General features: G+C 40.0%; 1 pseudogene across 1 annotated transcript in view; it reads right to left on the bottom strand.

The window, feature by feature from the left end:
- Positions 1 to 21,303, bottom strand: part of LOC311130327 (VPS10 domain-containing receptor SorCS3-like) — a 195,384-nt pseudogene that overhangs the window by 15,782 nt on the left and 158,299 nt on the right. Inside the window, exons 7-16 of the transcript in view lie at positions 21,024 to 21,113; positions 19,768 to 19,909; positions 12,032 to 12,176; positions 10,807 to 10,909; positions 9,743 to 9,819; positions 9,408 to 9,499; positions 8,660 to 8,669; positions 5,972 to 6,105; positions 1,440 to 1,553; positions 507 to 706 (exon numbers count right to left, since the gene is read on the bottom strand). The product of the transcript in view is annotated as a VPS10 domain-containing receptor SorCS3-like (transcript). The remainder of the gene's footprint in view (positions 1 to 506; positions 707 to 1,439; positions 1,554 to 5,971; positions 6,106 to 8,659; positions 8,670 to 9,407; positions 9,500 to 9,742; positions 9,820 to 10,806; positions 10,910 to 12,031; positions 12,177 to 19,767; positions 19,910 to 21,023; positions 21,114 to 21,303) is intronic.

Genomic DNA, 21,303 nt, shown 5'->3' on the forward strand with positions numbered 1-21,303 from the left:
CAACCGCACAGAGCAGAGCGCTACCACACTTATTCCACCTGAATTTAATGTGATGTGGTTTAAAAGTGCCTAGGGAGTGAGGGGAGTGAGTAAGGCCCTGCCCTAGAAGGAGGCTACTCTGCGTCTATCACTCTATAACAGGGTCTCCAGGTGCATCTCTCTCCAAGGTCTTTAGCTCTTACTCTGTCTCTGGGCTCGGGGCTCAGTGCCTGTAGCTGTGTGTGGGTGATGTTATGTTGCAAGTTACTATTAAACTTTCAGCAGTTGGTGTATATGGGATGACATAACAGGATAATAATTTCAGGCGTATGCCTGGAGAAACATCCATGTTGAACATATGGGAAACACATCAATCTTTCACTCAGTAATATAGGTTTATATTGAGTGAGTTGTGCACCCCATGCTAGTACTACTTTTACAACCATGCATAACAATACAAAACACATCGATTTTTCATTCAATGGCTTAAGGTAAAAATCTATGCAACTCATAACAGTAATGTACACAAAGGAGGCCATTTTGTCCCAGCTCTACCTCATCCAGATGCACCAGGAAGGTGACATTGGTGCGCAGGTTGGCGCTAAGCTTGCCCTCTCTGGTGGAGAGAGAAAGGCCTTTTGGAGCCCTGTTGGGACACATCTGCTTCCTGGGTGTGTACATGTCCTTGACTCCCTTGATGCAGTTGTTGGACACCACTTTTCGGTACCTTAAGAAGATTCCACATGACAGAGCTAGTGAACAAGACTTGTTATACTTTGACTAAACTTAAAAATGCTTAGTAACTACTAAACAAAACATTACGTTTAACACTGAAAGTTAATGTGTGACACAAGACATACAGTAGTTGTCGGTCACATTTTCAAAACTCCAAAATGCTTACTAACTCCTAGACAACACTTGACTTTTAACCTTAGGGAAGCAAATTAATAAATGAAAGATGTACCATTCTCCTCAGACCTCAGCCATCCTGAGGCGTCCTAATCTGTGTGCTAGGACTCCTGACAGTGCTTTGTAGCTCTCAGCAGTACACTATGTCACTCAGTATAGATCTACTGTCTGGTGAATGACTCAGGCCTAAATAGCCAATATCACTATTCACACTAGGAGCCGTACCAGTGGGTGTGACACCCTGACAGTGTTTCATTACAGTGGGAAGATGGGAAGATTATGAAGCATTGGCCAACCTATACAGAGCGATACCGTAGCCACTGTAAGCTTTAATGTGTTTTTGTAGTTCTCTTTTGGAATGTGTTATACCTATTCAGGCTTTTTAACATATTATAACCAACATAATGCTTTACAAAATGAAATGGAAAACATTCTTAAAACACAGAAAAATATTTGACCTTTCATTCAGCAGAAATATACAGAAGGGTTGCCTTCACTTAGAATAGACAACATAGAAACGCTACAAAATAGTGTCCCTATGTGCAACTCACCCTGTGCTGTTGAGGTAGTTCTGTCCTTGGCTGCAGCTCCTTGATACAACAGATGGGTTGAACCAGAACGCTGGTAGACAGTTATCTTCTCTACGCCGTTCATAGCCATAACCACTATAACAAATCACATACAGAATGTGATCACTATCAACACTTTACCTCTACCTACTGTATATGTACATATCTACCTCAATTATCTCCTACACCTGCCCGTCAACTTGGTGCTGGTACTCTGCGTATACAGCCAAGTTATCGTTACTCATTGTGTATTTATTATTATTTTTCTATATTTTTCTCTCCGCATTGTTGGAAAGGGCCCGTAAGTAAGCATTTCACTGTTAGTCTACAACTGCTGTTTACGAAGCATGTGATACATACAATTTGATTTGATTTGGATCAAAAGGACATACAGTATTACTGTGTAATATGTTACAGCTTCTCTTTCCTATCCCCTCAGCACAATACATATAATAGCTATTTTTTGCATTGCAACGCATCATTATTACAGTGGGGGAAAAAAGTATTTAGTCAGCCACCAATTGTGCAAGTTCTCCCACTTAAAAAGATGAGAGAGGCCTGTAATTTTCATCATAGGTACACGTCAACTATGACAGACAAAATGAGAATTTTTTTTCCTGAAAATCACATTGTAGGATTTTTAATGAATTTATTTGCAAATTATGGTGGAAAATAAGTATTTGGTCAATAACAAAAGTTTCTCAATACTTTGTTATATACCCTTTGTTGGCAATGACACAGGTCAAACGTTTTCTGTAAGTCTTCACAAGGTTTTCACACACTGTTGCTGGTATTTTGGCCCATTCCTCCATGCAGATCTCCTCTAGAGCAGTGATGTTTTGGGGCTGTCGCTGGGCAACCCGGACTTTCAACTCCCTCCAAAGATTTTCTATGGGGTTGAGATCTGGAGACTGGCTAGGCCACTCCAGGACCTTGAAATGCTTCTTACGAAGCCACTCCTTCGTTGCCCGGGCGGTGTGTTTGGGATCATTGTCATGCTGAAAGACCCAGCCACGTTTCATCTTCAATGCCCTTGCTGATGGAAGGAGGTTTTCACTCAAAATCTCACGATACATGGCCCCATTCATTCTTTCCTTAACACGGATCAGTCGTCCTGGTCCCTTTGCAGAAAAACAGCCCCAAAGCATGATGTTTCCACCCCCATGCTTCACAGTAGGTATGGTGTTCTTTGGATGCAGAAGAAGAAGTTACAGGTCTGTGAGAGCCAGAAATCTTGCTTGTTTGTAGGTGACCAAATACTTATTTTCCACCATAATTTGCAAATAAATTCATAAAAAATCCTACAATGTATTTTTCTGGAAAAAAAATTCTCAATTTGTCTGTCATAGTTGACGTGTACCTATGATGAAAATCACAGGCCTCTCTCATCTTTTTAAGTGGGAGAACTTGCACAATTGGTGGCTGAATAAATACCTTTTTTCCCCACTGTATATATTGATTGGGCTGCAGTTGACAAACGCTCCAGATCAGCAGAGGTAGGAAGACTGAGCCCTGGGGGACTCCATGTCAACACAGCCAATACAGGCTGACTTCCACCGGCTGATGTTAGCTACCCTCCAATCACAAAGTGATTTACATCGGGCAAAGCAGAGTAGGCAAGTGCCCATTCTAATAATGACGCTGTCATTGATGTATCAATTAATTACCTAGACAGAACTAACAGGACGCAACAAAGCCTGAGGTCCCTCTAGCACTCCCTATGGCCTGGTCTGGCTTCAGTGTGATTAGGAACCTCCTCCTTTATTGACAGACTGTCTAGTGACATTATGGTGTTATGGTTGGAGGGGATAATAGTTCTAAGGGACCAAGTGAGTCCAATGAGGGTACAGTGTCCAGTTAAGGACATTACAGCACCACTGAATCACAGCTTTGGTAATGCATTGATTCAATTTCTTTCAAGTAAGTCAAAAAATATTTGGTGTCCAGTTTAATACATTATAGTCATGCAGACTCCCATGGTGTTTTGGTTACATATTAATACCAATCTCTCCTCACGCTATATTAATATAATGTATCAAGTGTTATATCTATGTATATATAAGCTCTGATTTCAGTATAGTCACTGTCCCACTTTAGAATCAACCTTCTGGACCTTTTGTTCACAGCACAACATAACAACAGGCCGGTGCATTGTCACCCTCTTACGCAATCAGGAAACATTTCAGCCCTTGATTTTTGTGTACACTTCAACGTCAATTAAATGTGAACGTTGAAGTTTCTCAAAAAGATAGTTTTTTATATTTTTGCACTTCACTATCTCTATCACCAGCTAGAGAGAGAGAGAGAGAGAGAGAGAGAGAGAGAGAGAGAGAGAGAGAGAGAGAGAGAGATACATGCCATGTGGTCAGGAAGTTTGTGAAATGTATCATATAATCATTTCTGTCCCAAATAATTAAAAACAACTATCACAGGAGACTAATGGATTCAAATTAAAACTCATACAGTTTGACCTGACACCGCTGGCATTTATATAAAAATGTATCATTGCTTTCTCTTCCCTGCCTTTAGAAGATAAAAAACAACAACAACCTAGCAGTCCTATCAACACCCCTCATCTTCTCTACGTTATTATAAACATAGCAAAATGAGCTAAGCAGAGAGACAGACGTTAGGACCAAATTGCGTAAAATGATCCCCAAACATATCTGATAATTGGAGCACTGACACCAAAAATGAACCAAATGAATGGGATCCTGAAATAGTGTATTGAATCCAAAATTGGCTCAAATGGGACAACATACACAAAACATCATAGGAAATGTCTCTCTCTTTTATGGACAATGAAACTTCTGTTGATCTACAGTGAGGGAAAAAAGTATTTGATCCCCTGCTGATTTTGTACGTTTTCCCACTGAGAAAGAAATGATCAGTTTATAATTTTAATGGTAGGTTTATTTGAACAGTGAGAGACAGAATAACAACAAAAAATCCAGAAAAACGAATGTCCAAAATTTTATAAATTGATTTGCATTTTAATGAGGGAAATAAGTATTTGACCCCCTCTCAATCAGAAAGATTTCTGGCTCCCAGGTGTCTTTTATACAGGTAACGAGCTGAGATTAGGAGCACACTCTTAAAGGGAGTGCTCCTAATCTCAGTTTGTTACCTGTATAAAAGACACCTGTCCACAGAAGCAATCAATTAATCAGATTCCAAACTCTCCACCATAGCCAAGACCAAAGAGCTCTCCAAGGATGTCAGGGACAGGATTGTAGACCTACACAAGGCTGGAATGGGCTACAAGACTATAGCCAAGCAGCTTGGTGAGAAGGTGACAACAGTTGGTGCGATTATTCGCAAATGGAAGAAACACAAAAAACTGTCAATGTCCCTTGGCCTGGGTTCCATGCAAGATCTCACCTCGTGGAGTTGCAATGATCATGAGAACGGTGAGGAATCAGTCCAGAACTACACGGGAGGATCTTGTCAATGATCTCAAGGCAGCTGGGACCATAGTCACCAAGAAAACAATTGGTAACACACTACACCGTGAAGGACTGAAATTCTGCACCCCCCCGCAAGGTCCCCCTGCGCAAGAAAGCACATATACAGTCCCGTCTGAAGTTTGCCAATGAACATCTGAATGATTTAGAGGAGAACTGGGTTAAAGTGTTGTGGTCAGATGAGACCAGAATGGAGCTCTTTGGCATCAACTCAACTCGCCATGTTTGGAGGAGGAGGAATGCTGCCTATGACCCCAAGAACACCATCCCCACCGTCAAACATGGAGGTGGAAACATTATGCTTTGGGGGTGTTTTTCTGCTAAGGGGACAGGACAACTTCACCGCATCAAAGGGACGATGGACGGGGCCATGTACCATCAAATCTTGGGTGAGAACCTCCTTCCCTCAGCCAGGGCATTGAAAATGGGTTGTGGATGGGTATTCCAGCATGACAATGACCCAAAACACACGGCCAAGGCAACAAAGGAGTGGCTCAAGAAGAAACACATTAGCCAGCCTAGCCAGTCTCCAGACCTTAATCCCTTAGAAAATCTGTGGAGGGAGCTGAAGGTTCGAGTTGCCAAATGTCAGCCTCAAAACCTTAATGACTTGGAGAAGATCTGCAAAGAGGAGTGGGACAAAATCCCTCCTGAGATGTTTGCAAACCTGGTGGCCAACTACAAGAAACGTCTGACCTCTGATTGCCAACAAGGGTTTTGCCACCAAGTACTAAGTCATGTTTTGCAGAGGGGTCAAATTATTATTTCCCTCATTAAAATGCAAATCAATTTATAAAATTTTTGACATGTGTTTTTCTGGATTTTTTTGTTCTTATTCTGTCTCTCACTGTTCAAATAAACCTACCATTAAAATTATAGACTGATAATTTCTTTGTCAGTGGGCAAACGTACAAAATCAGCAGGGGATCAAGTACTTTTTTCCCTCACTGTACTCATTTAGATTTGTGATAAAAAGATGTGCTAGGACATGTGTTCATGTGTTCTATTTTACTGCAATTGTGAGTTATTATACTAGTATACTATAATTACCATTCAAAGTCGTAGGCCCGACAGACACATGACTCAGCAGAGAGGACTTTGGCATAGTCTTTTCCCAGCATGCAATAGTTTCCTGGTCTGCGTTTCATATAGATCTGTTTCTGGCCCATCAAACACGGCTCGCCCTGTGAAACACATACAGGATATGAATCCATATAGTACACACACGGGATTACAGTATGTCATTTTCAAATGTCAAATTAACATAGAACAGCAAGTCAAACCATTCTTATGTTAACCTATTGAGCTTATTGTAACTACCCAAACACTATAAGTACACTGCATCTACCATGTTAAATCATTGTTACCCGGAGCAAAATGGGGAGGGTCATGCTTTTTCAATTTCAATCAGGGGGAGGGATTAGTATTGTTTTATTTAGTCCAGGGGAGGGTCATGTAATTTGTAATCGATTAAATGCCAAATTTCTCAGGGTTTGAGGATTAGTTGCTTATTATAGTATCTCGATGTCTGCACAATGATGCCCTCATCCCTGATTCTCTGCTGGGTGCGCAATATCAAGTGTGCCTAGTGTGGTCTCAATAAAATGATCCATAGCCTAAACTATATGTTATAGGACTAGGCTACATGAAGAGCATGCAAGGAGAAGCACAGGGCAAAGTTATATTTCTAAGAAAATGTACTTCCTTCCTGAGTTTTGAAATGGAAAACTAGGCCTACTGATGTCCTGTTCAGTTTGAGAGGGAGAGAGCAAAGATGAAAAGGAGGACTGGAGGTGAGCTTGCTACTGATATAATTGAAGCTATTTATCAGAGTTATTGACCTATTTCTTCCTATTCAAGAAATAAGAGGTAGGCCTACCTGTTTGACAGATGAAATTATAGTCTACTATCGATAGACTTTGTCAGCCAATTCCTTCTGTCACCATACACTCCTTAAATATCTCAGTGTCAGTGAAGAGCTTGGTGTATTAAGTTAAAACCCAGGGCTCGAATTGAGGGGGTATGTGAGGGTATTGTGGCTTTTGTTAAAGAAAATGGCTGAAAGCATAGGCCTACCCCCTTGTTATCTTGTTGTTGTTGGGAAAACATTTATGGACATGATTATATAAAGTCATCTATAACGACGTGTTAGTCCGCAATGCTTTATGCCAGAAACAAGCTGTAAAATTCCGGGTAAAGACGTGACTCCGATGCATGTGGGATATCTATGGTTCATCTCTATGACATTCAGAGGCTGTGCTAAAACCTTCTATAGCCAAGGAGACAAAAAATGTACTTGGGAAGTCATGTGTGATTCTGTCACTATCAATTGACGTTCAACCTTTCAACAGGCTATTAAACAACATAATTACTCTAAATCAGTCAGGAGCAAGCCAGTTAGCCTAAGAAGGAACAGAAATGTATTATTATATTATTATTATTTCCAACCTGTAGCCCGCTATTTAAGAAATCAATTGTGAAACATTTGTGACACGCTACAGGCTGGCAGGAGCGATCAGCATTTCAACAAGTCATCAACAACAGTACTTCAACAACGCGCTTATAAATGTTGCATTTAGGCTGTGTAATCTTTTTTTTTTTTTTTTTTTTACTTAGCATTAAATAGAAACACGAGTTTGGCCAGTCTTTGGTTTGAGGATCAGCTATGCATGCCTAGTTTGTTAATTTAGCCTAGCAGATGCTCTTATATTCCCATGCCCAATCACAGTCAACACAAATCTATTTTGTAACAACAATATCTTGGAAAAAAATTGAAAATTAGAGTTTCCCAAATGAAAAAAAGTTACAAGTGCATATAGGCCTACGTGATGATATGGGACTGCTGTGTTAATTAACAAATGGCACATTCATTGATGATCAGATATCTCAGTTGTAACTGGTTCTGTTGCGCTAAATTTTTACAGTTGATAGACAACTTAAGCACTGTTCAAAACTTAGACTCTCCTCTTTTTCAACAATAGCCTGTATAGATTCATGTAGTGCTTTTATTATAATGCTTTTATTATAATGTCTATATACTTTTGTATATATAGTGTAACTCTGAGTAGGAGTGGTGATCTAGGATCAGTTTTGTCTTTTAGATAATAATGAATGAGATTATACAGACCGGGAAGATCTGATCCTAGATCAGCATTCCTACTCTGAATCCCAACCCTGATGCACTCAATTACAGTGAGTCAACTTGGTTCATGGAAGATCAGCGGAGTAAATAGTCTCAATAGACAGTCAGCCAATGAATCTCAGGTTGCATCTAATTGAATACGGTTAAAACACGTTCTGCTGAATAGAAGAAGAAGAGAAAAACAGAACTCTCTGACTATCAATGCTTGGAGGCATAACAACTTGAAGGGAAAACAACAACGTCATAGGTCTTAGGTTTACTTACAGTCTACAACGGGGTGGTGAACAAGAAAAAACACAACATACAAAACAAACCAGAATAGAACCGTTTCATGTTCTAACGACTACAAAATAGGGGAGGAGAGGTGGGGAGAGACAAAAGGAAAATAAAAAAAAGAGATTGGGAAACTTTAATTCTCCGGGCCTGTTCTCTATTGATTCTGACAGCTCATCAACATCACTTCAGATGTTAGAACACTGGAGTACTGTGTGTGACAAGGTTGGGAACAACACTCAACAATGCAGTGTCTTGCACTAGGATACAAGAAGCATCCCCCTTGTTGCAGCTTCCATCCAAACCTCCCTCAGCCAACATGCCTTCATCTGGCTATAAGTTCAGACAACAGACAAAGTGTTGATACACATCTATTAGGAGGATACCAGGGGCAGGACATTTTTACTTTTACACTAGCTGGGGGGAGGGAGGGAGGGCGAGAGAGAGAGAGAGAGAGAGAGAGAGGATTGGATCCTACAGCACTTGCCTGGGTTCAAATAGTATTTGTTATCTTTCAAATACTTTAGCTGCCCATTACTGAGCTTGCCTGGCCTAATAGATCCAATGGAATTGGCCCAAAAGTGCAAACCCCGCCCATATGGCACTCCTGAAAATGAAAAGGCTCAATTAAATTCTGAAAGAAAACAAATACAATTTGAACCCTGGTCTGCTACGAAGGCTTCTACTGTGTTCCTTTCCTCCACTAATGCACTTAAATCGTCTAGGAGACACAACCAGGAAGGAAGGGCGTCCTCCACACTTGACTGGTGCTAAAAGTAATTTCAAAAATTGTTTCTAAAGTGATATAAGAAGAAGAGAGATGTGGTTTCAGTTCAGTTGGTCTTCACTGAGGCAAAATGTCGGCGCTCCAATTTAGAAGAGGATGGGCAATGTGTTAAAGTACTAAAAGGGGGACCTGGTGAAGAAACATTGGCAAAGTTGTTCCAACTTTGAAAACTGCCTTTAATCAACAGATAAAGTTACATACAATTTTTGACATCAATAGAGGTACTAACATGTTACAGCAACCAGTTTACAGAAATACAAACAGTGAATTAGATTTAAACCTACTGTAAATGTCTGGTGGGGACGGTTGGTTGTTTCACAGCGACTAGGGCCCCTCCTTTATCCAAAAACCAGACGTTGTGCTCCTCCTCAAATATCTGAAAGAGAACACACAGACAATTCAATTTAATATATGATTTACATACAGTTTTTACCACATACCTACAATATATGTAAGAAACTACAGCAGTTTACATCTGAATACTGAGAGTTTCAAAACAGCTCATGATCAAAAGGCAGAGACAGCATGTCCAAAATACTTATTCTCCAGACTACAATATTCAGTGTTTTCCTTGATTAGAATACCTTAGATTTAACCTCCAGATTCAGTCTAAACTCACCTGTCTCCAGTTGTTACCAGCATGAGATGAGATGAACATTCCAACGTTATTGTATGACAGCTCAGACCCAATATTCCCTGTGGTAAAAATACAACAAAGCATTAGTTAAATATTCAAACGATGCTGAAAATATGAAGATGCTATGAATTACAATGAGATAATAGATGTAGAGAAGAGAAGAACAACCATTCATGTTTAATGTGGATGGATATTTCTCAGTTTTTCTTAAGAAATGATGTAACATTTTCCTCTCTGAGGATATCTCTCCACTTTGTTGATACGAGGTGATATCTCCCAACCACTGTTCTGTGTCAGGCATGAGTTTTGAGCTGCATCATGTTTGTCAGGTTCACGAACTGATCTCTGCACCAGCTGATGTGTGTGTGCATGTGTGTGTGTGTGTGAGGGCGCAGGGGTGAGTGATTCACTGGGCCAACACAAAGGTTTGTGTAGAAATACCCGAACACACACTTACAAACAAACAATCTGTTGTGTCATGTGTCCTCAGTCTGCTTTTTCCCACTTAAATAAACCGGGGACTTTGCGTCATCCAAAAACTAACATCTGTGAGTAAGGACAACATCAGAAGTGTTATAATATGTCTCTGGTCAGATTCAGTACAGTTATACAGGCTCACAGTGGTTTAGGGATCTCACAGATCCAGTACGAGATTAGAGGATAGGAGGAGAGAACAAACTATTGTTTTGGTGACAGAGCAAAGATTATTTGAGGACAGAGATCAAGAAAGCAGATTCATTGATGTAGACCATTTTTGTTGTTGTTGCTGAGATACAATATTTTCCTAGACAACTGAAGATTAGTTGTTTATAGCAGGACTTGCAAATCCCCATCAGTAATGTTAAGGATTGCATAATCATAATAATATTCACAATCAAATGGAATTTCAGCACTAACTGGAAATTAAAGACAGCTATTCTCCTTTTGTACCATTACCTACATTGAATAGATTACTTTCTATTCAGCCAAATGAATTCCACATAAGTGGACAATAAGGTAATCTAATCTAATCTTATGTATCAAATGGTAATTCTGTATTCTCTCACCTGTGGCCACTATGATTCCCGGTGCTGAGGCCTTGGTTGATATGCTGCCTGACAGGTAGGGGTTTTCAGACGTCTGCAGTTGGAGATGGAGTGAACAGAAGGGCTGAGGGGTGAGAAATGTCAGACAGTCCATTATATTTGACAAAGCCATTATACACTGGTCAATCAAATCCCCAATGTTACATAGAACACTACAGGGTTGATCTTTAAAGGTGCACAAAGAATATGCTTTTTATTTGAAGAGAAGGTCCTTTTAGATAAGGAAAAGAAAAGCTGCTATGCTGTCTTTATCAGGCTTTCATCTCAGAAACCCTGAAGATACTGCCTAATAGAATCCTTTTGATTCTGAAGTCTTCCAGTGAGTTACATTTACACCAAATGCTAACGGCAATGCTAACACAGTCAGTTAACTATACAACAAACTATATTTGGTTAACAAAACAAAACAAGTAAGCCAATTCCCGCAGCCTCCCTCTGAAAACCATGTCGCGCCTCCATAGTTTGTCTTAATTGTCGTTATCAGTCATTAATACAGAGGTGTCGAGCCGACAACAAAATACAATTATATCTGTTCACAGAGCCCCCCCAAAACATTTCCACTTTCATCTTTGCCAATTGATAGCATGACACTGCTGTAAGGACACCAAGGGCAAAGGGATTAAACAGGGTAATCAAAAGGAATCTTAATTAGAATGTCACATGAATGCACAATCGTATTCAACCTATAACCCACTCAGCCGTCCAGACTCCACAATTACCTCCCTAGGCTTTTAAGCAGTATGAACTCTTACTGCTAATGTCTCAGTTATTTCTCTACATAGTCATCCCTTACAGTCACCTCACATGGGATAAAAGGTAAGATAGGGCACGTCAATTAATAATAACTTTAAATAATAAGGAGTGTGTACACAATTCATCTTCATATCATAGCTTAAATGTGATTATGTAAAGTAATTTCCCTTCCCTTAAGATGAGTAAGCAAACTCCCTTGAGTGTGTGATGTAACACACAGTTATCATTGATGTACATAACTTGAAGGGAACTGAACACATATTCCTTTACTAAAATGAACTTTCAATCGAGATTCTCTATTGAGTATGCCGTTTTAGTCCTGGAGTAGGCTTAATCTGGGTCTAGGAAAGCACCTCAAAGAGTTCAGGCAGTCTTAGATCATGTATGATTACCACAGCAATGAGCCTTCCCTGTTAACGTCAGTATAACTCACCAGTACACAGTGGATGTCGTTGCCAGCCAGGTCTGTCGCAGGGGCCTGCAGTAACCTCCAATCACGGCCCTTGTTGTAGGTGATGTAGGTCTTCATCTGGTTGTCCAGCCTCCTGTTAGCGATCAGTTAAGTTTGGACACACCTACTCATTCAAGGGTTTTTCTTTATTTTTACTCATTTCTACATTGCAGAATAATGGTGAAGACATCAAAACTATGAAATAACACATATGGAATCATTTTGAAACCAAAAAAGTTTTACTAGTGCTGTATTAGCGGACCGATATAGCCCTCTGTGGCGTGGGCAAATGATAATGATCATTTAAATTTAAATGATACTGTCACGCCCTGACCTTTAATGCCTGTTGGTTTGGTCAGGGTGTACATTCTATGTTTTGAATATCTATGTTGGCCGGGTGTGGTTCCCAATCAGAGGCAGCTGTCGATCGTTGTCTCTGATTGGAGATCATACTTAGGCAGCCATTTTGCCTACCTTTAGTTGTGGGATCTTGTTTCTGGTTTGGCTTGTTTATGTGTAGCCCATTAGAACTTCAAGTTACGTTGCTTTTGTTGTTTTGTTTGGTGTTTCTATAATAAACGACTATGTACGCATACCACGCTGCACCTTGGTCCAATCCTTTACACGACGAACGTGATAAGCTGTCTCTAGGGCGGCCCAAAAAAATCCACCCGATTCCCCAATATTTTCCCACGGCTATGCTGACAGAAATCAGACTGGTCACAAAACCAGTCTCCTTTTCCTTTAATTGTCTCCCTTTAATTGCGTCCTTGTCAACCGTCTGCCACTGTTGTGTCTACAGTACAACGCTGGCAGTTAAAACTGTTAAACTGCCACCTCCACGTGACACCCACTCACAAATATATATAGAGAGAGAGAGAGAGAGAGAGAGAGAGAGAGAGAGAGAGAGAGAGAGAGGTGTCATGGCTCCTTGCCTCCTTAGTCAAACTGTCTACCTACGATAACCCATCCAGGATGGAAGTGTGATGGGGGTAAACCTGACGACTGTGCTTTAAATAAGACCCATAATGCAGCAGACATTGAGGGCCTCCAGTCGTATCACACTTCCTGAGGGGCCTCAGGGGCCCTTCCAGTATTATAGTATGTCTCTGGCCTGATTCAAACACAACATTCTGGATTTTCTTGTGTAATAATGGTGTCTCATCCCTCCAATAGAGTTCCAGAAACTTGTACAATCTATGCCAAGGCGCATTTAAGCTGTTCTGGTGGCTCGTGCTGGCCCAGCGCCCTATTAAGACGCTTTATGTTGGTGTTTCCTTTATTTTGGCAGTTACCTGTATGCGTGTGTGTGGAAACATCTACGTAGGCAAAACAACAACGTCCAGCACTCTAGTAATATTAAATACAGACTGATGTATGCATGTGGATCCATCTACATAGACAAAACAAACAACACAACAACTTTCAGCACAGTAGCACTAGTATGATAAACGACCACTGAGAAACCAGACTTCCCTCAGTACATGCACTCGGTCTCCCCACAGACAGCCTTTTACAATCTTTCAATGTGTATTAATTAAGTTTAGAAATATTAGAAATATGGATCCACTGCTGAATCAGAGAATCAGAGGTTCTGAATAGGGGGGAAATGGGGGGGGGGGTTGGCAGAGAGCTAATACACACATGCACACACACACACACACACACACACACACACCGCTATGCTGACAGAAAGGAGCAGCATCATCATGACCATTACATTACCTAAATCATTTACATTTACATTTACATTTAGTGAGTTACAGTTACTGAGTGCATACATTATTTATTTTATTTTTCATACTGACCCCCCGTGGGAATCAAACCCACAACCCTGGCGTTGCAAACGCCATGCTCTACCAACTGAGCTACATCCCTGCCGGCCATTCCCTCCCCTACCCTGGACGACGCTGGGCCAATTGTGTGCCGCCCCATGGCCCCAAATCATCTAGCTAACACTCCCTCCATCCCTCCATGTCTTCCTCCCTCCCTCCTACCACTCACTCATTCAAAAGCTATTTATAGCTCTGAGTAAGTAGGGAATCAGGTGGTTCATCATTGGGTTGTCGTTGATTTGTTGGCCTACCACTGTGTATTAATTCTGTTAGGCAAGTTAGGATGTTCTGTAATATTCAGTGTTGAAGTTCATACCTCTGGGAGATGGATTGAATCAAAAACCTAACACTAAATGGTTACATTTAACTCGACTGGGAGTTAAAAAAAACGTTTTGATTGAAGGAAAGATTTTCCAGATTGAATCCAACTGACACTCAAATTACTGCCATTAGGCTAAAGTGGGAAACATATTTTTTTTATTCTGGTCAATAACATCCTTTCTATTCTTTTTATTCCAGTGAATAATATAATTTATTTGAGAGAGAGAAAGACTGAGAAAGATAAAGTGAGATCATACTAATGAGGGGCAATTAATTATTTGATGAGACCAGGGAGAAGAGTATTTGAAAAAATGTTTTAAAAAGGTATAATCTTCGAAAATGATATCATAGGTAGGACTGGTGGAGTTATGTCACACATGCAGCTAACAAAAACATATGGAAAAGTCTGCTCTACCCTAAATTACAACCAAATAATTGCAGCATTACCGCAAAAATGGAAGAGGAAAGTGGAAGGGGGAAAAAGTAAGGAACTTGTCTGTCGGCCATGCATTAAAGAACATAATTGGTTAAATAAAATTGTGATAAATAAAACAGTATACTAGTTTCATTTAAGGACCAAAGGATTGACAGGCATCCCATATAGATTGCAAAATAGTTGGGAAGAGATTTTTGACGTACTGATTCCATGGCATAGTGTTTATGAACTGATACGCAAAACGATGCCTGATTCAAAACTTAGAATTTTTCAGTTTAAATTATTATACAAAATTCTTGCTACCAATAGAATGTAATTTATATGGGGGATACAATCTTCCCAGCTCTGCAGATTTTGCTGCAAAAAGACAGAATCATTAGATCATTTGTTTTGGTACTGTCCATTTGTGGCTTGTTTTTGGACACAGGTCCAGGAATGGCTAAAGGATTGCAATATTTACCTGGAGCTAACCCTGCAGATAGCACTACTGGGTGATCTGAAAAGTCATAGTCAATCGATCAATAATATCATAATACTTTTAGCAAAAATGTTTATTTTCAATTTACAATCTGTAGAAACAATGAGAATAGAAGGGTTCAGAACTTTTGTAAAACATCACAGTACAGTTGAAAAATATATGGCAAATAGAAATCCAATATGGATGGTGTTAAGAGATAGATGGGAGGTGTTGAAGGATGGAACTAATAACAACTAACAACAACTAATAACAACAATATAACTACTACTACTACTAATGTAAAGCATACTTTGTCCATAATAAGTATATAGGTTATAGGTTGAGAGCTTTTGTGAAAGAGCACAGTTAGAAAAATATGGCATATAGAAGCAAAGGAGAGGTTGAGGGTAGAGGAAGTTCAGGAGTAAAAACAAACAAAATAGAATTATTGTAAAATTGACTGTGTCCATAAAATGTATATAGTATGTATACGCTGGAAGTAGAGGCCTAAGCATTGTTGTTGACAAGTTTACTCCAGTTAGGGAAGGGGTGTTGGGGTTGGAAAGTAATAAAGGGAAATATATTTTTTTAAGGATATGTATGTATATATATATATATATATATATATATATATATATATATATATATATATATATATATATATATATATATATATATATATATATATATATATATATATATATATATATATATGTGTATGTATATATATGTATGTATGTATATATGTATGTATGTATATACAGTTGAAGTCGGAACTTTACATACACCTTATCCAAATACATGTAAACTCAGTTTTTCACAATTCCTGACATTTAATCCTAGTAAAAATGCACAGTCTTAGGTCAGTTAGGATCACCACTTTATTTTAAGAATGTGAAATGTCAGAATAATTGTTGAGAGAATGATTTATTTCAACTTTTATTTATTTCATCACATTCCCAGTGGGTCAGAAGTTTATATACACTCAATTAGTATTTGGTAGCATTGCCTTTAAATTGTTTAACTTGGGTCAAATGTTTCGGGTATCCTTCCACAAGCTTCCCACAATAAGTTGGGTGAATTTTGGCCCATTCCTCTTGACAGAGCTGGTGTAACTGAGTCAGGTTTGTAGGCCTCCTTGCTCGCACACGCTTTTTCAGTTCTGCCCACAAATGTTCTATAGTATTGAGGTCAGGGCTTTTTGATGGCCACTCCAATACCTTGACTTTGTTGTCCTTAAGCCATTTTGGCACAACTTTGGAAGTATGCTTGGGGTCATTGTCCATTTGGAAGACCCATTTGCGACCAAGCTTTAACTTCCTGACTGATGTCTTGAGATGATGCTTCAATATATCCACATAATTTTCCTTCCTCATGATGCCATCTATTTTGTGAAGCGCACCAGTCCCTCCTGCAGCAAAGCACCCCCACAGCATGATGCTGCCACCCCCAGGGCTCCCGAGTGGCGCAGTGGTCTAAGGCACTGCATCTCAGTGCTTGAGGCGTCACTACAGACTCCCTGGTTCGATTCCAGGCTGTATCACAACCGGCCGTGATTGGTAGTCCCATAGGGCGGCGCACAATTGGCCCAGCGTCGTCCGGGTTTGGCCGGTGTAGGCCGTCATTGTAAATAAGAATTTGTTCTTAACTGACTTGCCTAGTTAAATAAAGGTAAAATAAAAAATAAATAAATAAATGCTTCACGGTTGGGATGGTTTTCTTCGGCTTGCAAGCGAAAAAGGCTTGCCCTTTTTCCTCCAAACATAACGATGGTCATTATGGCCAAACAGTTCTATTTTTGTTTCATCAGACCAGAGGACATTTCTCCAAAAAGTACGATCTTTGTCCCCATGTGCAGTTGCAAACCGTAGTCTGACTTTTTTATGGCGGTTTTGGAGCAGTGGCTTCTTCCTTGCTGAGCGGCCTTTCAGGTTATGTCGATATAGGACTTGTTTTACATGTGGATATAGATACTTTTGTACCTGTTTGCTCCAGCATCTTCACAAGGTCCTTTACTGTTGTTCTGGGATTGAGTTGCACTTTTCGCACCAGAGTACGTTAATCTCTAGGAGACAGAACACGTCTCCTTCCTGAGCGGTATAACGGCTGCGTGGTCCCATGGTGTTTATACCTGCCTACTATTGTTTGTACAGATGAACGTGGTACCTTCAGGCATTTGGAAATTGCTCCCAAGGATGAACCAGACTTCTGGAGGTCTACAATTGTTTTTCTGAAGACTTGGCTGATTTCTTTTGATTTTCCCATGATGTCAAGCAAAGAGTCACTGAGTTTGAAGCTAGGCCTTGAAATACATCCACAGGAACACCTCCAATACACTCAAATGATGTCAATTAGCCTATCAGAAGCTTCTAAAGCCACGACATAATTTTCTGGAATTTTCCAAGCTGTTTAAAAGCACAGTCAACTCAGTGTATGTAAACTTTTGACCCACTGGAATTGTGATACAGTGAATTATAAATGAAATAATCTGTCTGTAAACAATTGTCGGAAAAATTACTTGTGTCATGCACAAAGTAGATGTCCTAACCAAGTTGCCAAAATTATAGTTTGTGGAGTGGTTGAAAAACGAATTTTAATGACTCCAACCTAAGTGTATGTAAACTTCCGACTTCAATTGTATATACACTGTATATATACAGTGATGGAAAAAAGTATTTGATCCCCTGCTAATTTTGTACGTTTGCCCACTGACAAAGAAATGATCAGTCTAAAATTTTAATGGTAGGTTTATATAAACAGTGAGAGACAGAATAACAAACAAAAAATCCAGAAAAATGCATGTCAAAAATGTTATAAATTGATTTGCATTTTAATGAGGGAAATAAGTATTTGACCCCCTCTCAATCAGAAAGATTTCTGGCTCCCAGGTGTCTTTTATACAGGTAACGAGCTGAGATTAGGAGCACACTCTTAAAGTGAGTGCTCCTAATCTCAGCTTGTTACCTGTATAAAAGACACCTGTCCACAGAAGCAATCAATCAATCAGATTCCAAACTCTCCACCATGGCCAAGACCAAAGAGCTCTCCAACTATGTCAGGGACAAGATTGTAGACCTACACAAAGCCAAAGCTGGAATGGGCTACAAGACCATCGCCAAGCAGCTTGGTGAGAAGGTGACAACAGTTGGTGTGATTATTCGCAAATGGAAGAAACACAAAATAACTGTCAATCTCCCTCGGCCTGGGGCTCCATGCAAGATCTCACCTTGTGGAGTTGCAATGATCATGAAAACAGTGAGGAATCAGCCCAGAACTACACGGGAGGATCTTGTCAATGATCTCAAGGCAGCTGGGACCATAGTCACCAAGAAAACAATTGGTAACACAATACGCAGTGAAGGACTGTAATCCTGCAGCGCCCGCAAGGTCCCCCTGCGCAAGAAAGCACATATACAGGCCCATCTGAAGTTTGCCAATGAACATCTGAATGATTCAGAGGAGAACTGGGTGAAAGTGTTGTAGTCAGATGAGACCAAAATCGAGCTCTTTGGCATCAACTCAACTCGCCGTGTTTGGAGGAGGAGGAATGCTGCCTATGACCCCAAGAACATCATCCCCACCGTCAAACATGGAGGTGGAAACATTATGCTTTGGGGGTGTTTTTCTGCTAAGGGGACAGGACAACTTCACCCCATCAAAGGGACGATGGACGGGGCCATGTACCGTCAAATCTTGGGTGAGAACCTCCTTCCCTCAGCCAGGGCATTGAAAATGGGTCGTGGATGGGTATTCCAGCATGACAATGACCCAAAACACACGGCCAAGGCAATAAAGGAGTGGCTCAAGAAGAAGCACATTAAGGTCCTGGAGTGGCCTAGCCAGTCTCCAGACCTTAATCCCATAGAAAATCTGTGGAGGGAGCTGAAGGTTCGAGTTGCCAAACATCAGGCTCGAAACCTTAATGACTTGGAGAAGATCTGCAAAGAGGAGTGGGACAAAATCCCTCCTGAGATGTTTGGAAACCTGGTGGCCAACTGCAAGAAACGTCTGACCTCTGTGATTGCCAACAAGGGTTTTGCCACCAAGTACTAAGTCATGTTTTGCAGAGGGGTCAAATACTTATTTCCCTCATTAAAATGCAAATCAATTTATATTTTTTTTTACATGTGATTTTCTGGATTTTTTTGTTGTTATTCTGTCTCTCACTGTTCAAATAAACCTAAAAATTAAATTAAATTAAAATTATAGACTGATCATGTCTTTGTCAGTGGGCAAATGTACAAAATCAGCAGGGGATCAAATACTTTTTTCCCTCACACTGTATATATTTGCGAGAAAAAAATAATATGGGAGATTGGAAGTGATGCAGACAATTACATTGATGGAAGTTACAATCTATCTGCAATATTAAACCTGATCTACCCCCTATACAAATAAAAAAAAATAATAAAAAAAGGACTTTGGTCAGAATTATATCTGCAGTCTTTTTCAGAGGAACTCAGATGAATAGTCTGTCTCTTCCCCAAAAATATTATTATAGTGACATTTTGAAGCGATACATATAGCATAACTTCAGTTTACAATAGTTTGTGATTAGCACATGCATGCATACCCAGAGGATTAAACTAGTTACAACAAAGTAATGGAAAACTGGATTGGCGTCATTTCAACCAATCCCCCCCTCCAGACACACACACAATGTGAACACTTATCTCGTACAGGTCCAGCATATGGTGGCCCCCCCAGGCCCCAGGTGGTCTTGACGTTCTCCATGGCCAGGGTGAAGAGGATGCCCCGGGTGTCGGAGAGGTACAGACCTGGTGCTCGTCTGTGCTGATGATGTGGAGATCCTGGTGGCAGAGGATGGTGGATTAGAGAGGTTAGAGTATTTATCAAGAGTTAATGGATCACATGGGTGGGGGTTGTAACAAGCTGCTGAGTACGTGTTGGGTATCAGAAGATCAGGTCTGGTGTGCATATTGAATATTTAACACTGTAGCTGCCCATGTACTCTACACACCATATAGTGTATTTTAACAGCTGCAATTGTGAGAGAAAAATAATTAGTATTAGCATTACTTTAAGGTTAATATAAATAATAGGTGTGTACAATCCTGTTACTCTGGTTGTGTAAGTTTCTGTTTTAACATCTCTGTACCTGGTCCACCACAGCTGTGCACATCTCATGTTCTTACTCCCACCCTCTGTACTCTGAAACTTGCATGTAAGGATACAAGGTATCTCTGTTCCGAACGAAGTCTCTCCTTATCCTCTATTTTAAGAACAAACAGTTCTTAGTACTCGCAAGAGAACACAGAGGACAGAATAGTTAGCCAGCTCATCCAGTAGATATCGGTTGGTTCAACACATTGAGACAGTTGTGGTGGAACCAGCCATGACTAAGCATTTATAGGTCGACTATATAAGACCTCTGTTTATCTCTGTAAGTCAGAGCTCGACCAGCCTCATTATTACAGAGCTCTCACTATATCCACTCTGTGTGCATGTTGTGACGGCTCCCTTATTGATAAGTACAATAAAGCTTTTTGATTAAGTATAACCTGATTGGTGATTGAGTTTGTCTCTCCTCATTTGGTAATTTAGAATATCCACCACACAATAGAAGAGTGAGACTACATGAGTGAAACTACACACTATGAGACTACACACCATTGTGTAGTAATGCTACATATATTTCTGGAGCTAAATCCTTTTGTTACAGGGAGAAAACAAGAGGGGAAATTGTAGGTTACTTCAAATGAAATCAAATTGTATTTGTCACATGCGCCGTATTCAACAGGTGTAGACTTTACAGTGAAATACTTACGAGCCCTTTCCCAACAATGCAGAGTTACAAAGTAAGAAAAATTAGCAAAATAAAAAAAGTATTCAATCTGAATAATTGATCTACTATATGTATCACCGTAGGCATGTGTTCATCACTGTAAACTGAATGTTGCTTACCTTAGGCAGAGAATATTTCGGCAGTTTGATTTTGAGGAATGGATCCCTCTGGTAGGACACATAGTAGCTGGCCTGTCCTGCTGTAGTAACCTGGAACACACTGAGCCAAGACACTGAGTATTCCCTTTGTGTTCACTTCTATAATCTGTGACTCATTGTTGTCAACCTGAGTTAACTACTGGGATTCATCTAAAACCTTCATAAATGTATCAATCATTACTCATCTTGCAACCTTCAACCAAGTGAACCTGCATTACGTTATTTATGATGTAAAGATATA

Source organism: Coregonus lavaretus (assembly GCF_964263955.1).
Source record: "Coregonus lavaretus genome assembly, chromosome: 6".
NCBI lineage: Eukaryota > Metazoa > Chordata > Actinopteri > Salmoniformes > Salmonidae > Coregonus > Coregonus lavaretus.